The sequence below is a fragment of the Schistocerca nitens genome, chromosome 2 (genome assembly GCF_023898315.1).
Source record: "Schistocerca nitens isolate TAMUIC-IGC-003100 chromosome 2, iqSchNite1.1, whole genome shotgun sequence".
Taxonomy (NCBI): domain Eukaryota; kingdom Metazoa; phylum Arthropoda; class Insecta; order Orthoptera; family Acrididae; genus Schistocerca; species Schistocerca nitens.
The window spans coordinates 1,058,303,762-1,058,319,991 of NC_064615.1; the positions used below are offsets into that span (position 1 = coordinate 1,058,303,762).

Genomic DNA, 16,230 nt, shown 5'->3' on the forward strand with positions numbered 1-16,230 from the left:
CCTTAGGTTAGTTAGGTTTAACTAGTTCTAAGTTCTAGGGGACTAATGACCTCAGCAGTTGAGTCCCATAGTGCTCAGAGCCATTTGAACCATTTGAACCATCAGTCCCCTAGAACTTAGAACTACTTAAACATAACCAACCTAAGGACATCACACACATCCATGCCCGAGGCAGGCTTCGAACCTGCGACCGTAGCAGTCGCGCGGTTCCAGACTGGGCGCCTAGAACCGCTAGACCACCGCGGCCGGCCACACATTTACACAACACTTCATACGCCAAATAACAACTTACAACACACTCACACTGTTCATATCCACACTACCTTGGTGTAACTTGTTGATGTTACCAGACCCCTATTATCATATACTAAGTACATGAACAAGGCTTTTATCGTTTATGCCCTCCGCTCTTCAGAATGGGAAAGGGAAGTACGTACGTATGTACGTTATGTTCAGTAGCAGTTTCTTTTAATCAACAATGTAATCAATTTACCTGTTGAACACTAAAGTTGTTCTGTTAAAATGGGCTGGCCGCGGTGGTCTCGCGGTTCTAGGCGCTCAGTCCGGAGCCGCGGGACTGCTACGGTCGCAGGTTCGAATCCTGCCTCGGGCATGGATTTGTGCGATGTCCTTAGGTTAGTTAGGTTTAAGTCGTTCTAAGTTCTAGGGGACTGATGACCATAGATGTTAAGTCCCATAGTGCTCAGAGCCACTTGAACCATTTTTTTTTTTTTTTTTTGTTAAAATGGAATCAAACGTCTTTGTGACATCAGCTATTCGTTTATTATTGCTTTGCAATAAACTGTTACTTTTAAGTTGCACTTACAATGTCTTAGTCTCGGACGCAGAGCCACTAGCGCCCTCCGACGCTGTTATCTGAGCTCAGCACTCTGCCGGCTCAGCGCTGATAAAGCTGCGCTGCGGCGCCTCCACTGCTTCACGCCCAGCCTCTGTATTCACGATCAACAGACTCGCTCTCGCTAACATTCATTTCCAACTTCAGTACAGTTAATCTCTCTAATCCTATGATTATTGAGTTAACTTGAGTTGTCCTACCCTCATTCGGGTTTCATACAGCTGAAAAACCACTCAATATTATTTCTGAAATTTATGAAGTACTTCACCTGTCTCGCCGTGTCGAGCCTTAGCGGGGTGAGTGCCCCTGCGTAGTGGCCAATGCGTGGGAGGTGCCTAGGCTGTGCAGGTTTACACCGCGATCATAGGATTCCTTCTCATTTTATTCATTAAAAAAAAAACTTTCTTCGTACAAAATCTAAAATTAATCAACGACACTTGGCCTTCGTCCCATAGCAGGTTGAAAAAGAATTTACCGAATACCAATGATTCAGATCTACTCCAATCGATCAATCATCTCCTTACCCAGGAACATAACCAAGTTGCTCTTGACCGAGTGGCCTCACATATTGCCGATTGGCACCAAACCAAGAGATTAACCACCGTTGTATTACCCAGCGCTGGTTCGGTAATCATCATTGTAATGATTCTGATTATAGTATCCTGGATACTCTGTAAAAGAGGGTTTTGCAAATGTTTCACTTCCTTCCGAGAAGTAGTACCACCCCCACAACCAGAAGGTGAATATCACACCTGGAACTACCTGCCATCCTTGGTGCATGCGATCAGGCATGACCCCCCCTTAGAATTAAGTTGTAGTCTAGGTGTCAGGTAAATGAACTAATTTTGTAATGGATTTGTATTTCTATGTAAAATCTATGGAATCACAATATAACTGTTGAGTCTTAACCCTCATGTAAGTCATTTTGTTTTCTCTTTAAATTTTTGTCATTTTCACCCACTTGGGCAATTACCATTGTAATCCTAGATTTAAGAACTCAAAGTAATATTACGGGGAAAAACCCCCTTGTAATTGTTAGGCCTGGGAGCATTCTCTCACCCCCACGAGGGTGGAGTGTTTCAGTGTGCTGTGCTCCTGTGCCCCTCATCATCGCCTGGGTACCCACCACCACTGATACCGCCGACACACACTCACAGCATGGCGCCGCCCCACTGCCGTCGCACCAACTTCACAAGTTTGTTATTCAAGAGCCTTCCTTCAGGCCCTTCAGGCCACTTTGTAACTTTTGCACATATTGATATCACTATTTTATGGATGTTAATTTATGGGACCGTTCATAATGATCATATATTTTTTTTAAATGGAATAATCAATTAGAATAAGCTCATTCATTTTCACCCAGAGAGCCTTCTTCGGAAGGGGGAAGGATGTGCACGGAGGAGACCCCCCCCCCCAAGAGGGATCATTGCCGACAAAATTTTATTACATAAATTTCCCATGCATAATGTTCGGCCGTAGCCGGCTTGGGCATACTGTGGTGGAAGGTGCTGGCCGGAAGACCATGGTCGGCACATTCCTGCCACGTGTTCCTTGGTCAGACTCAAGTCCCACGGGTTGGTTGCGCTGACGGAGGTACACTACTAGCAAGGCGCGTTGGCGGAATCAATCCTCCAATCAGAGACTAATCGTGTGATCACGTGGGGACGCGGCCGGGAGCGGCGAGGGCGGCTTGGAAACAGCTCCGCGCTCTCTTAGCTTCTGACCTCGGCCCCGAGTAGTCGCTCCTCTAGCCTCTGCCTCTCTGATGAGCAGACGGCAACCCCTCTTGGGGCTGCTCAGCCCTACGTAGGCACCAATGTATCATCGTTACAGGAATAAACTGGGTCCATTCCACTTCATCACTTTTCATTTTACAACGCCCTCCGCTCCTGACTTCTATCCTGACGAACAAGTTGCTGTCAGTCAAGAGCTATCGAGAACCTTCTTCTCGGTGGGTGGCGCTGTGCCACGTCAGCAAATTGCCACGCTGGAATCTCCATGTCATCAACACCCCACGTCTTGCTCTAGCCCAGGCTGAAGGTCTTGGGCAGTATTGCACAATCTTAGGAAACCCATTTAATATGGTACAGCACTCTCGCGGATATACATTGCAAGACATAGAAGGTTAAAGAAAAAGGACGCACCACAAAGGAATAATCCGAATCGGTAGATGTAATGTACGTGTAAAGACAAACAAATGATTACAATTTCCGATAAATTTGATGATTTATGCAAGAGGAAGATCTTCATAAATTGAAAAAGCAAGTAACACGTTGGTCCATGCAAGCAGTAGATTTCTTAATATTGTTTGATAGGGTTGTTGGATGTTCTCCTGAGGAATATCGTACCAAGGTCTGTCCAATTAGTGCGTTGTATCGCCAAAATCGCGAGCAGGTTGCTGCAAAAGTTCTCAGTTTGTGAGAGATCTGGTGACTTTTCCGGCCAAAGCAGGGTTAGGCAAGCACTAGCCGAGCGGTAGAAATTCTCGCCGCGTATGCGCGAGTGTTATCTTGGTGAAATGTAAGCCCAGGATGGCCTATTATGAAGAGCAACAAAACGGGACGTAGAATATCGCCGACGTACAGGTGTGCTGTAAGGGTGTCACGGATTACAACAAAAGGAGTCCTGCTAGGAAGTGAAATGGCAACCCAGACAATTACTCTTGGTTCTCGGGCTGCATGGACAGTCAGCGGCGTCCCCAGACTCGTGTTCGCTCGTCATCGGGACTCAGAAGACAATGCTACTCCATATTTCAAATCGAAGACGTAGGGCTTGCTTGGTGCTGTACAAATAACGCCACAAGTTACTACGAGAAAAACAGAAGCATCGTTTGAAGTGGGGCAGTTAGGTAGTAGGAGGCATTGTGGAAAAGGCCATGGTACGATACTGAAGAGTGAGGCAAGCTGATGCTTTGATAGCTGGAAACTGGAAATTGTGGTAAGTTGTATGGGACCAAACTGCTCAGATCATCGGTCCCTAGGCCTACACAGTACTTAATCTAACTTACGCTAAGGAGGACACACACACTCCCCTGCCAGAGGGAGGACTCGAACCTCCGACGGGGGAAGCCGCGCGAACCGAGCCAAGGCGCCCTCGACCACACGGCTACCACGCGCGGCCTTTGGTAGTAGCAGATGCGCATGTTTACAAGACGGCGGTGTACTGTTTTTGTCTAGTCTGAAGATGGCAACGCTGATGCAGCGAGATATTCCAGTGCATCGTACTTGTTATTATTTTTGTAGTGAACAATAATAAAAACATATTACTTAACGTTGATTCCAGGGAAAAGCTGCACGGTCAACAACAGTAATCCCTTCTTTCGAGAACAGTTACTGTCTTCACATATATATATATATATATATATATATATATATATATATATATATATAGTTAAAGGCTACCCAGCCATTGACCTTCGTCTGTGCGAATGCGCACAGGTTGCCCAAACTCCTACGGGAATCGCCAAAGCGTGCGCGAGTAATGAGTGAATGGGCAAATGTCTGTAAGGTACATTACATATGTAGAATTGTGGACAGTTGGGAATGTGAGTCTCACGGGAGGCGTGCAAAGGATAAGTCCCTGCAGTCGCGCTATTCATCTGTGTCCTCGGTATCTCAGATGGATAGAGCGTCTGCCATGTAAGCAGGAGATCCCGGGTTCGAGTCCCGGTCGGGGCACACATTTTTCAGCTGTCCACATCGAGGTATATCAACAACACCTGTCGGCAGCTGAGGGTTTCAGTTGGTCATCATTTTGTCCAGGGAAAAGCTGCACGGTCAACAACAGTAATCCTTTCGAGAACAATTACTGTCTTCACATATACAGATTCTCACTGCCGCCGCAGTCTACTTTAAATTCATTTCGTTCGTATCAGCACCCGCACCTGGATTTCTGCCTGATCCCCCACTTACGTTCGATGCTGAGATGCTGTAACAGATTATGGAGAGCCTCGGCAATTCTGTTCGTGTGCAAGGGCGAATTCAAAGCAGACTGAGGCGGCAGTGGTAATTTGGATAGAGGAGGAAGGCGTGCCAGGGTGATCCGTGCCGTTGTGTGGACCACTGTGCCAAGGTGGTTTAGTGGCTAACGCACCTGCTTGGGAGACATGGGTTCGATTACAGAAGCATCACGGCACTACACTGAACAGATATTTGAATGTTGTGCAGGGATAGCTGAATTTAATGAAACAAAACTTCTAATTTTTGTTGTTTATAGGTCCCCTAACTCTGACTTCAGAGCATTTCTGTTCTTTGTTCACTTCATAGGAAGTACCAAAAATCAGTTATATGTGGTGACTTCAATATCAACTTTGTATATGATTGTGCAAGAAAAAGGATGTTGGTAGATCTTCTAAATTCATATGATCTGGTGCAGACTGTGTTTTTTCCAACTAGAGTGCAGGGGAATAGTAGCACAGTTTTAGACAATATTTTTATTAATTCTTCATTACTAGAGGGGCACTCTGTTAGTATAAGAGTGAATGGCCTTTCTGACCACGATGCACAAACTTTAACACTAAAGGGCTCTTGTACTCAAACAAATGTCATATATAATTACAAACTATGTACGAAAGTTAATCCAAGGCAATTTTTAAAGCTCGTGAAGGAACAACAGTGGCAGGTTGCTTACAGTGTCGATAACATAAATGACAAATACACTGCTGGCCACCGTAAATGCAACACCCTGAAGGAAGCATCCGAATCAAGTGAAATTTACACCATGAGTTTGCAGCGATGGGATATGCAACTGATTAGAATTTCAGCGCAGACGCACATCACGCGCGCCTGTGGCTCCACCTCATAGCGCCATTTAAGGCTTGGCGATTTCGACGAGTGTACGTTCGGCACGTGTGTTTACCTTGTGGTTGTTTCACAAGACGATCAGTTATGCCTCGTAGACAACAGCGAACATCGTTTGATCAAGTATCCGAGTTCGACAGAGGAAGGATAGTGGCTTTCCGAGATTGTGGATTATCATACAGAGAAATCGCTAGTCGTGTTGGACGAAACCAAACAACTGTAATGCGGATATGTGACCGTTGGATGCAGGTCGGTACGACGGACCGACGTGGTCGATCGCATTCACCTCGGTGCACCACTGCACGTGCTGATAGGCAAATTGTGCGCATGGCAATGACGGATCGTTCAGTGACATCCCGAACCATAGCACAGCACATTGCGTCTGTAACGCATCATCCAGTGTCTGCGCGTACCATTCGACGCCGTTTACAGCAGAGTGGTCTGTCCGCAAGACATCCATTGCTTCGTCTACCGTTGACGCAGAACCACAGACGTCTCCGTCGCCAATGGTGTGATGACAGACGGATGTGGACGGCAGGATGGAATGACGTTGTCTTTACATTGCGTCTGTAACGCATCATCCAGTGTCTGCGCGTACCATTCGACGCCGTTTACAGCAGAGTGGTCTGTCCGCAAGACATCCATTGCTTCGTCTACCGTTGACGCAGAACCACAGACGTCTCCGTCGCCAATGGTGTGATGACAGACGGATGTGGACGGCAGGATGGAATGACGTTGTCTTTACTGACGAGGCACGCTTCTGTCTGCAGCACCACGATGGTCGGATTCGAGTGTGGAGACACCGTGGAGAGAGGATGCTGGACAGCTGCATTATGCACCGCCACACTGGTCTTGCACCGGGTATTATGGTATGGGGCGGTATTGGATATTACTCTCGCACGCCTCTAGTACGCATTGCCGGTACTTTAAATAGCCGGCGCTACATATCCGAGGTGCTGGAGCCAGTTGTCCTTCCTTACCTTCAGGGCTCGGCCACAGCCATATTTCAACAGGATAATGCGCGACCACACGTGGCACGCATTGTCCAAAGGATCTTCGTCAATAACTAGATTGAATTGCTTCCCTGGCCGGCTCGCTCTCCGGATCTTTCGCCGATAGAAAACATGTGGTCCATGGTTGCTCAACGAGTGACCCAGATTACATCCCCACCTGCCACACCAGATGATCTTTGGCAACGTGTGGAAGCTGCTTGGGCTGCTGTACCCCAGGAACACATCCAACGTCTCTTTGACTCAATGCCGAGACGTGTGGCAGCGGTGATATCCAACAATGTCGGCTACTCTGGCTACTGATTCTGGCAGGAACCACATGTCACAGACGTCTGTAAACGTAATCATTTGACACTTGGTCAACATGTCATCTACAAAATAAATTTTGTTGTGCTACCTCTTGTCTTTCTTGGTGTTGCATTTACGGTGGCCAGCAGTGTATAATGCTTGCCTTAACACATATCTCATGTTCCTTGAGAGTTGCTTTCCATTAGAACGTTCTAAATGGGGCACTAGCAATAAAAGGCAGGCTGGGTGGCTGACTGGTGGGATAAGGACATCATGTAGAACAATGCGGGAATTATATCAAAATGTTGGAAGTAGTTACAATCAAGTTACAGCTGCCCATTACAAACAGTATTGTAACCTGCTTCAAAATATTATTAGGAAGGCAAAGAGTTTGTGGTGTGCAAATAGAATAGCTAATTCACAAGATAAAATTAAAACCTTATGGTTACTTGTGAAGGAAGTGTCTGGTCAACAGCACAAGGTCGACAGTGTAAAGTCAGTTCGTAGTTAAAATATTTCTGTTACTGATAAATCACACGTATGTACAACATTTAACATTCATTTTCTCAGCACTGCTGGTGAATTAAATAAAAATTTGGTTTCTACAGAGAATCATGTAACTCTTTGGCAGATGCCTTTCTGAGATTGATTTCTGAAATACTCCCCTGTGATACAGACAAGGGCGAGATTAGAGTCAGTAATTAAATCACTGAAGACTAAGGACTCTCGTGGATATGATGGGGTGTCTGTCAGAATGTTAAAGTACTGTGCTGCTCATGTTACCCCTGTACTTAGCCGTATTTGTAATTTTAGGAATTGTCAGTTTCCTGAACGATTACAGTCTCAGTAGTACAGTCGCTTGATAAAAAGGGAGAAAGGGATAACGTAGAAAATTTCAGACCTACTTCTATGCCGTCAGTCTTTGCTAAAGTTATTGGAAAGGCAGTGTATGTAAGGATAATTGATCATTTGATATCATATAATTGGCTATCAGATGTACAGTTCAGATTCAGAAGTCGTTTAACAACTGAAAACACTATATTCTCTTTCCTCTGTGAGGTACTGGGTGGATTAAACAAAAGGTTCCGAACACTAGGCATATTTTTTTTTATTTAACGAAGGCGTTTTATTGTGTTAATCACAAAATATTGCTCCAGAAGCTGGACCATTACAGAATACAGGAAGTAGCTCATAATCGGTCCACTTCTTACTTTAACGACAGACAGCTAAAGGTCATTATTCACAGTGTTGAGAATGGCTGTGATGTGTTCTCTGACTGGGTTACAGTCAAATGGGGAATGCCCCAGGGATCAGTGTTGGGGCCACTCTTGTTCCTTATTTATACAAATTATATGCCCTCTGGTATTACTGGTAATCCTAAAATATTTCTGTTTGCTGATGACACTAGCTAGCTTGGTAGTAAGGGATGTTGTGTGCAACTCTGGCTCGGTTTCAAACAGTGCAGTTCATGATACAGGTTCACAGCTTGTAGAAAATAAACTAAGGCTGAATCGCAGTAAGACTCAATTTTTACAGTTTGTAACACATAATTCAACTAAACCGTACGTTTTAATTTCTCAGAATGGGCATATGGTTAGTGAAACTGACCAGTTCAAATTTCTAGATGTTCAGATAGTAAGCTATCGTGGAAAGCCCACGTTCAGGATCTTATTCAAAGATTTATTGTTGCTAATTTTACTATTCAAACGGTATCTGAAGTAAGTGATCGTTCGACACATAAGTTAATCTACTTTCCTTATTTTCATTCGCTTATACCATATGATATTATATTTTGGGATAAGTCTGCCCATTCTAAAAGGACATTTCTGGCTCAACAACAGGCGGTTCGGGTAACACATAGTGTATGTTCGCAAACCTCTTATCAACCCCGGCTCACTAGTCTGATCATTCTGCATTGGCCTCTCAATATATATATTATGTACTGTCGTTTATTCTTAATATCAGCTTATTCCCAAGAATACTCAGTTAATACTGCTGCATACATTTTCAGTAAGCTACCAGAATGGCTGAAAGCAAGGGGAAACTACACCTGTAATTTTTCCCAAAGGCATGCAGCTTTACTGTATGGTTAAATGATGATGGCGTGTTCTTGGGTAAAATATTCCGGAGGTAAAATAGTCCCCCATTTGGGTCTCCGGGCGGGGACTACTCAAGAGGACGTCATTATCAGGAGAAAGAAAACTGCCGTTCTACGGATCGGAGCGTGGAATGTCAGATCCCTTAATGGGACAGGTAGGTTAGAGAACTTAAAAAGGGAAACGGATAGGTTAGTTAGATAGAGTGGAAATTAGTGAAGTTCGGTGGCAGGAGGAACAAGACTTTTGGTCAGGTGAATACAGGGTTATAAATACAAAATCAAATAGGGGTAATGCAGGTATAGGAGTGCGGGTAAGCTACTACAAACAGCATAGTGAATGCATTATTGTGGCCAAGATAGACACGTAGCCCACACCCACTACAATACTACAAGTTTATATGCCAACTATCTCTGTAGATGATGTAGAAATCGATGAAATGTATGATGAGATAAAAGAAATTATTCAGGTAGTGAAGGGAGACAAAAATTTAACAGTCATGGGCGACTGGAATTCGAGAGTACGAAAAGGAAGAGAAGGAAAGAAATGAAAGAGGAAGCGATCTGGTAGAATTTTGCACAGAGCATAACTTAACTATAGCTAACACTTGGTTCAAGAATCACAAAAGAAGGTTGTACAAGTGGAAGAATCCTGGAAATACTAGAAGGTATCAGATAGACTATATAATGGTAAGACAGAGATTTAGAAACCAGGTATTAAATTGTAAGACATTTCCAAGGGCAGATGTGGACTCTGACCGCTATCTATTGGTTATGAACTGTAGATTAACACTGAAGAAACTGCAAAAAGGTGGGAATTTAAGGAGATGGGACCTGGACAAACTGATTAAACCAGAAGTTGTCCAGAGTTTCAGGGAGAGAATAAGGGAACAATTGTCACAAAAGGGGGAACGAAATACAGTAGATGAAGAATGGGTAGCTCTGAGGGATGAAGTAGTGAAGCCAGCAGAGTATCAAGTAGGTAAAAAGTCGACGGCTAGTAGAAATCCTTGGGTAACAGAAGAAATATTGAATTTAATTGATGAAAGGAGAAAATATAAAAATTCAGTAAATGAAGCAGGAAAAAAGGAATACAAACGTCTCAAAAATGAGATCGACTGGAAGTGCAGAATGGCTAAGCAGGGATGGCTAGAGGACAAATGTAAGGACATAGAGACTTATCTCACTAGCGGTAAGATAGATACTGAATACAGGAAAATTAAAGAGACATTTGGAGAAGAGAGAACGACTTGTATGAATATCAAGAGCTCAGATAGAAACCCAGTTCTAAGCAAAGAAGGGAAGGCAGAAAGGTGGAAGGAGTATATATAGGGTCTATACAAGGGCAACGTACTTGAGGACAATATTCTGGAAATGGAAGAGAATGTAGATGAAGACGAAATGGGAGATACAATACTGCGTGAAGAGTTTGACAGAGCACTGACAGATCTGAGTCGAAACAAGGCCCCGGGAGTAGACAACATTCCATTAGAACTACTGACGGCCTTGGGAGAGCCAGTCCTGACAAAACTCTACCACCTGCTGAGCAAGATGTACAAGACAGGCGAAATACCCTCAGACTTAAAGAAGAATATAATAATTCCAATCCCAAAGAAAGCAGGTGTTAACAGATGTGAAAATTAAGGAACTATCAGTTTAATAAGCCACAGTCACAAAATACTAACGCGAATTCTTTACAGACGAATGGAAAAACTAGTAGAAGCCGACCTTGGGGAAGATCAGTCTGGATTCCGTAGAAATGTTGGAACACTTGAGGCAATACTGACCTTACGACTTATCTTAAAAGAAAGATTAAGGAAAGGCAAACCTACGTTTCTAGCATTTGTAGACTTAGAGAAAGCTTTTGACAATGATGACTGGAATACTCTCTTTCAAATTCTAAAGGTGGCAGGGGTAAAATACAGGGAGCGAAAGGCTATTTACAATTTGTACAGAAACCAGATGGCAATTATGAGGGTCGAGGGTCATGAAAGGGAAGCATCGGTTGGGAAGGAGGTGAGACAGGGCTGTAGCCTCTCCCCGATGTTATTCAATCTGTATATTAAGCAAGCAGTAAAGGAAACAAAAGAAAAATTCGGAGTAGGTATTAAAGTCCAGGGAGAAGAAATAAAAACCTTGAGGTTCGCCGATGACATTGTAATTCTGTCAGACAGCAAAGGACTTGGAAGAGCAGTTGAACGGAATGGACATTGTCTTGAAAGGAGGATATAAGATGAACATCAACAAAAGCAAAACGAGGATAATGGAATGTAGTCGAATTAAGTCGGGTGATGCTGAGGGAATTAGATTAGGAAATGAGACACATAAAGTAGTCGAAGTAGAGAGGATATAAAATGTAGACTGGCAAGGGCAAGGAAAGCGTTTCTGAAGAAGAGAAATTTGTTAACATCGAGTATGGATATAACTGTCAGGAAGTCGTTTGTGAAAGTATTTGTATGGAGTGTAGCCATGTATGGAAGTGAAACATGGACGATTAATAGTTGGGACAAGAAGAGAACCGTGAATTCAGCGTGAAGTTGCTATAGTCACGAACACGCATATTTTGGCGTCTGTTGACCGCTCCACCGTAGCTTTGCGCGGCTTTTTCGTATGTTTCACTGAAAACGGTACGACGGACATTTATCAACAGGCATACAAGATCTCCATCTACTTCCCAGTACACCAGCATGGGGCATGGGGTCAACCACCCCCACCCCCCCTGACTGTCACTCATCTTAAGGCAGCTGGAGGTTGTACCCCGTTACTGCTTTCTCCGAGTTTGAGCCGTCCTAAGCTGCCTATTGTCGCTTCCCTTCGCGGCTCCCCAGCCCGGCCGCGGTCAACTCAGAAAACTTCCTTGGGATAAACTAGGTTCCAGTAAATCGACGCGTTTCCACAAAGTTTTCATGTCGCGTGAATTGGCTGGCTCTGAGCACTATGGGACTCAACTGCTGTGGTCATAAGTCCCCTAGAACTTAGAACTACTTAAACCTAACTAACCTAAGGACAGCACACAACACCCAGCCATCACGAGGCAGAGAAAATCCCTGACCCCGCCGGGAATCGAACCCGGGAACCCGGGCGTGGGAAGCGAGAACGCTACCGCTTGACCACGAGATGCGGGCTCGCGTGAATTGCTTTAAAACCATCACCCAACATTAATTATTCCAATACGTCCATACTATACCCTCTACAAGATGCATTGTGCCTTGTCAGTCATTTTTGTTCAGCCCTACTGTTTACTCAACGTGAGTTCGGTGATCTTTAATGACTTCATGTAAAGGGCATAGGTCTTGCCATCTTACACATCTTCCTGCATACTGACCTTCAAATCATTTGGAGAACGCACTTGTTTCTGTTGCATGCCATGAATCTGGAAATGTCTGGAGATAACATGTTATTTGAAGGTTGCATTAACCAGATAGTTCTCAGATTGCATGAGGACAGTGGTTTTCACACAGCAGGAATCACGTTCTGTAGCAGATGGTACACCTGACAGGAGTCTAAGTGTATTTTCTTCGAAGAAGGACGGACCGAGAATAAATATTCTTGTGAATCCACACCACATAGTAGCATGTGGTGAATGCAGCGGCTCTTCTTGTACAACACGCGGTTTGACTGTTCCCCAAATTCGGTAGTTCTATGTATTCACTGAACCCTGTAATGTAAAATGTGCTTCATCACTCCATAAAATATTGCCCGGCGACATGCCATCAACTTCGATCCATCCCAGAAACCGAAGAGAAATTCAGATCCTTGTTGCGGGGAATGAGGTTTCAGTTTCTTCTCTGGGATCTTCTAAGGGTACCAGTGTAAAAAATAGACCCCAAAACGTCAGTAGTGTTGACCATGGGTTGGACAATTCTTGTGACACTGGACGAGCACTAACACCATCCGGGGCGTTTGCAGCATGGTCAGATATAGCAACAGCAAACTCGTCATAACTTCCGCCAGAATATAACTCTTTCATATTCTAGGTGTCAAACCAAGCTTACCAATGATTTCGAATTTCATTATCATCGCGCCTCACCTCAGACGTTTCAGTCGGTGGTACTCTATCACTGCAACACTATAGTTGCTTCCATTCATTCTTAAACAATTTCACTAACAGCGCACGGTCACTTTTCTCAATAGTCATACGTTCATTCACGTTACGGCTTGTTAAATGAGAGCATGGATGTCATATCATCATACAAACGCTGTACACCGCCAGATTTGCATCTGATGACCAAAACCGGAAATATTCTGTTTTCCAGTGTAAACTGATATTAACGCGTTAGCGTTACTATCAAGTTTCACTGCCACGTGATAATTGCAGCCAACACTGGACTTCTTTGAGTAGCTCAACTTTCATTATAACTACCCAGTACAAAACTTTCAAGTGTTGTTGTAGTTATCTTCACTCAGAAAGCTCGTTTGTTGCAGCTTTCCACGTTAGTCTGTCCTCTGTAAACCTCACCATCTCGGCATAATTACTGCAAACCTCCCACCCATTAGAAGCTGCTTTCTGTGATGAAGATGTGGCCTCCCTGTGCAGCTTTTAACCCTCCTCCTCCCTCAAACTTCCTTCCATTGCCAAATTTACTATTTTTTGGTGCCGTACGATTTGCACTATCAGCCGATCCCTTCTTTTGGTCGAGTTTGCCACAGATTTCTTTTTTCGCAGTACGATTAAATACCTCATACCTACACACCTAATTTTCAGAATCATTCTACACCACCACCTTTAAAAAGATTCTATTCTTGTCTATTGGCCACGTTTGACTTCATTAGACGCCTACATTTACGACAAATATCTTCAGGAGAAACTTCCTAGCACATAAATATTTTATTAGATACTAACAAACACCTCTTGTTAAGAAACAGTTTTCTCACTGTTGCCAGTCTGTGTTTCATAACCTCTCTCCTTCGGACGTCATGAGCCATTTCGGTGACCAAATAGCAACCCTCATTTACTAATTTCAGTGTCTCATTTTCTATTGTAATTCTCTCAAAATTACTTGGTTTAGTTGGACTAAGTTCCATTACCGTTGTTTTAGGTTTGAGGTTCATCTTATAATTCCTTTTCAAGAACCAACCTATGCCGTGCATGTGCTCTTCCTAATCCTTTGCCGCCTCTGACAGAATTACGGTGTCATTAGCAGATCTCTAGGGTTTTATTTTTTGTCCGGAACTTTAATACCATTTTCCTCATGGTTTCCTTTGCTCCTTGCTCGATTTACAGATTGAATAACACTGGTGATGGGCTACAACCCTTTTCAATTACTGCTTCCCCCATTCTTACAACTCACTCTGGCTTCTGTACAAGTTTTAAATAACGTTTCGTTCCTTCTGTTTTATCCAATCTACCTTCAGAGCTTCAAATAGTGTATTCTATTTAATAGTGTTCAACGAGTTTTCTATATACACACACGTTCTGTAAACGTGGGTTTGTTTTTCTTCGATTTATTTTCGAAGATAAGACATAGGAAAAGTACTTCCTCGGTGTTCCTACGTTTCCCCTCAACCGAAACAAATCTGCCCCGTGGTTGACTTCTACCAGTTTTTCCATTCATCTATAAGAAAATAATCAACTCAGTATTTTGCAGCCATGACTTATTACTGCTAGTTCGGTAATATTCACACCTGCCAGCAGCTCACTTCTTCAGATATGGAATTATTATATTCTTCCACAAGTCGTTGATCGCTCCCGTAGCTGACTGAGCAGCAAGGCTACTGCCATGCGATGGATCCAGTTTTGATTCAAGTTACCACCAAGGATTTTTCCTTGGTGGAAGGGCAGCTACGGGGCGCACACAGTCTCGGGGGGCCAACTGAGGAGCTACCCGATCGATTATGTAGCGATTCCAAGCTGAAGACACCCGACAATGGGCGGGAGGGCAGTGTGTTAACTATGTGCGATTCCCCACCATACTGCAAATAGAAAAAGTTTTATTTTGCAGTTTTTAGCTACAGCTTTCAGCTGCTTCTCTACACACCCGCTGCTCCGGCTTAGACAGTTTTCGTAGCGTGGTACCAACTTTCCAATACTGTCATCATACACTCCTGGAAATGGAAAAAAGAACACATTGACACCGGTGTGTCAGACCCACCATATTTGCTCCGGACACTGCGAGAGGGCTGTATAAGCAATGATCACACGCACGGCACAGCGGACACACCAGGAACCGCGGTGTTGGCCGTCGAATGGCGCTAGCTGCGCAGCATTTGTGCACCGCCGCCGTCAGTGTCAGCCAGTTTGCCGTGGCATACGGAGCTCCATCGCAGTCTTTAACACTGGTAGCATGCCGCGACAGCGTGGACGTGAACCGTATGTGCAGTTGACGGACTTTGAGCGAGGGCGTATAGTGGGCATGCGGGAGGCCGGGTGGACGTACCGCCGAATTGCTCAACACGTGGGGCGTGAGGTCTCCACAGTACATCGATGTTGTCGCCAGTGGTCGGCGGAAGGTGCACGTGCCCGTCGACCTGGGACCGGACCGCAGCGACGCACGGATGCACGCCAAGACCGTAGGATCCTACGCAGTGCCGTAGGGGACCGCACCGCCACTTCCCTGCAAATTAGGGACACTGTTGCTCCTGGAGTATCGGCGAGGACCATTCGCAACCGTCTCCATGAAGCTGGGCTACGGTCCCGCACACCGTTAGGTCGTCTTCCGCTCACGCCCCAACATCGTGCAGCCCGCCTCCAGTGGTGTCGCGACAGGCGTGAATGGAGGGACGAATGGAGACGTGTCGTCTTCAGCGATGAGAGTCGCTTCTGCCTTGGTGCCAATGATGGTCGTATGCGTGTTTGGCGGCGTGCAGGTGAGCGCCACAATCAGGACTGCATACGACCGAGGCACACAGGGCCAACACCCGGCATCATGGTGTGCGGAGCGATCTCCTACACTGGCCGTACACCACTGGTGATCGTCGAGGGGACACTGAATAGTGCACGGTACATCCAAACCGTCATCGAACCCATCGTTCTACCATTCCTAGACCGGCAAGGGAACCTGCTGTTCCAACAGGACAATGCACGTCCGCATGTATCCAACGTGCTCTAGAAGGTGTAAGTCAACTACCCTGGCCAGCAAGATCTCCGGATCTGTCCCCCATTGAGCATGTTTGGGACTGGATGAAGCGTCGTCTCACGCGGTCTGCACGTCCAGCACGAACGCTGGTCCAACTGAGGCGCCA

At 44.9% G+C, this 16,230-nt stretch overlaps 1 protein-coding gene across 1 annotated transcript in view; it reads left to right on the forward strand.

Annotated features, from left to right (window-relative positions):
- The first annotated feature begins 1,062 nt into the window (after positions 1-1,062).
- The window catches only part of LOC126235537 (inositol-trisphosphate 3-kinase A-like), a 192,189-nt gene continuing 177,021 nt past the window's right edge, over positions 1,063-16,230 (forward strand). Inside the window, exon 1 of the mRNA XM_049944256.1 lies at positions 1,063-2,051. The gene's annotated coding sequence lies outside the window, so the exon portion shown is untranslated. The remainder of the gene's footprint in view (positions 2,052-16,230) is intronic.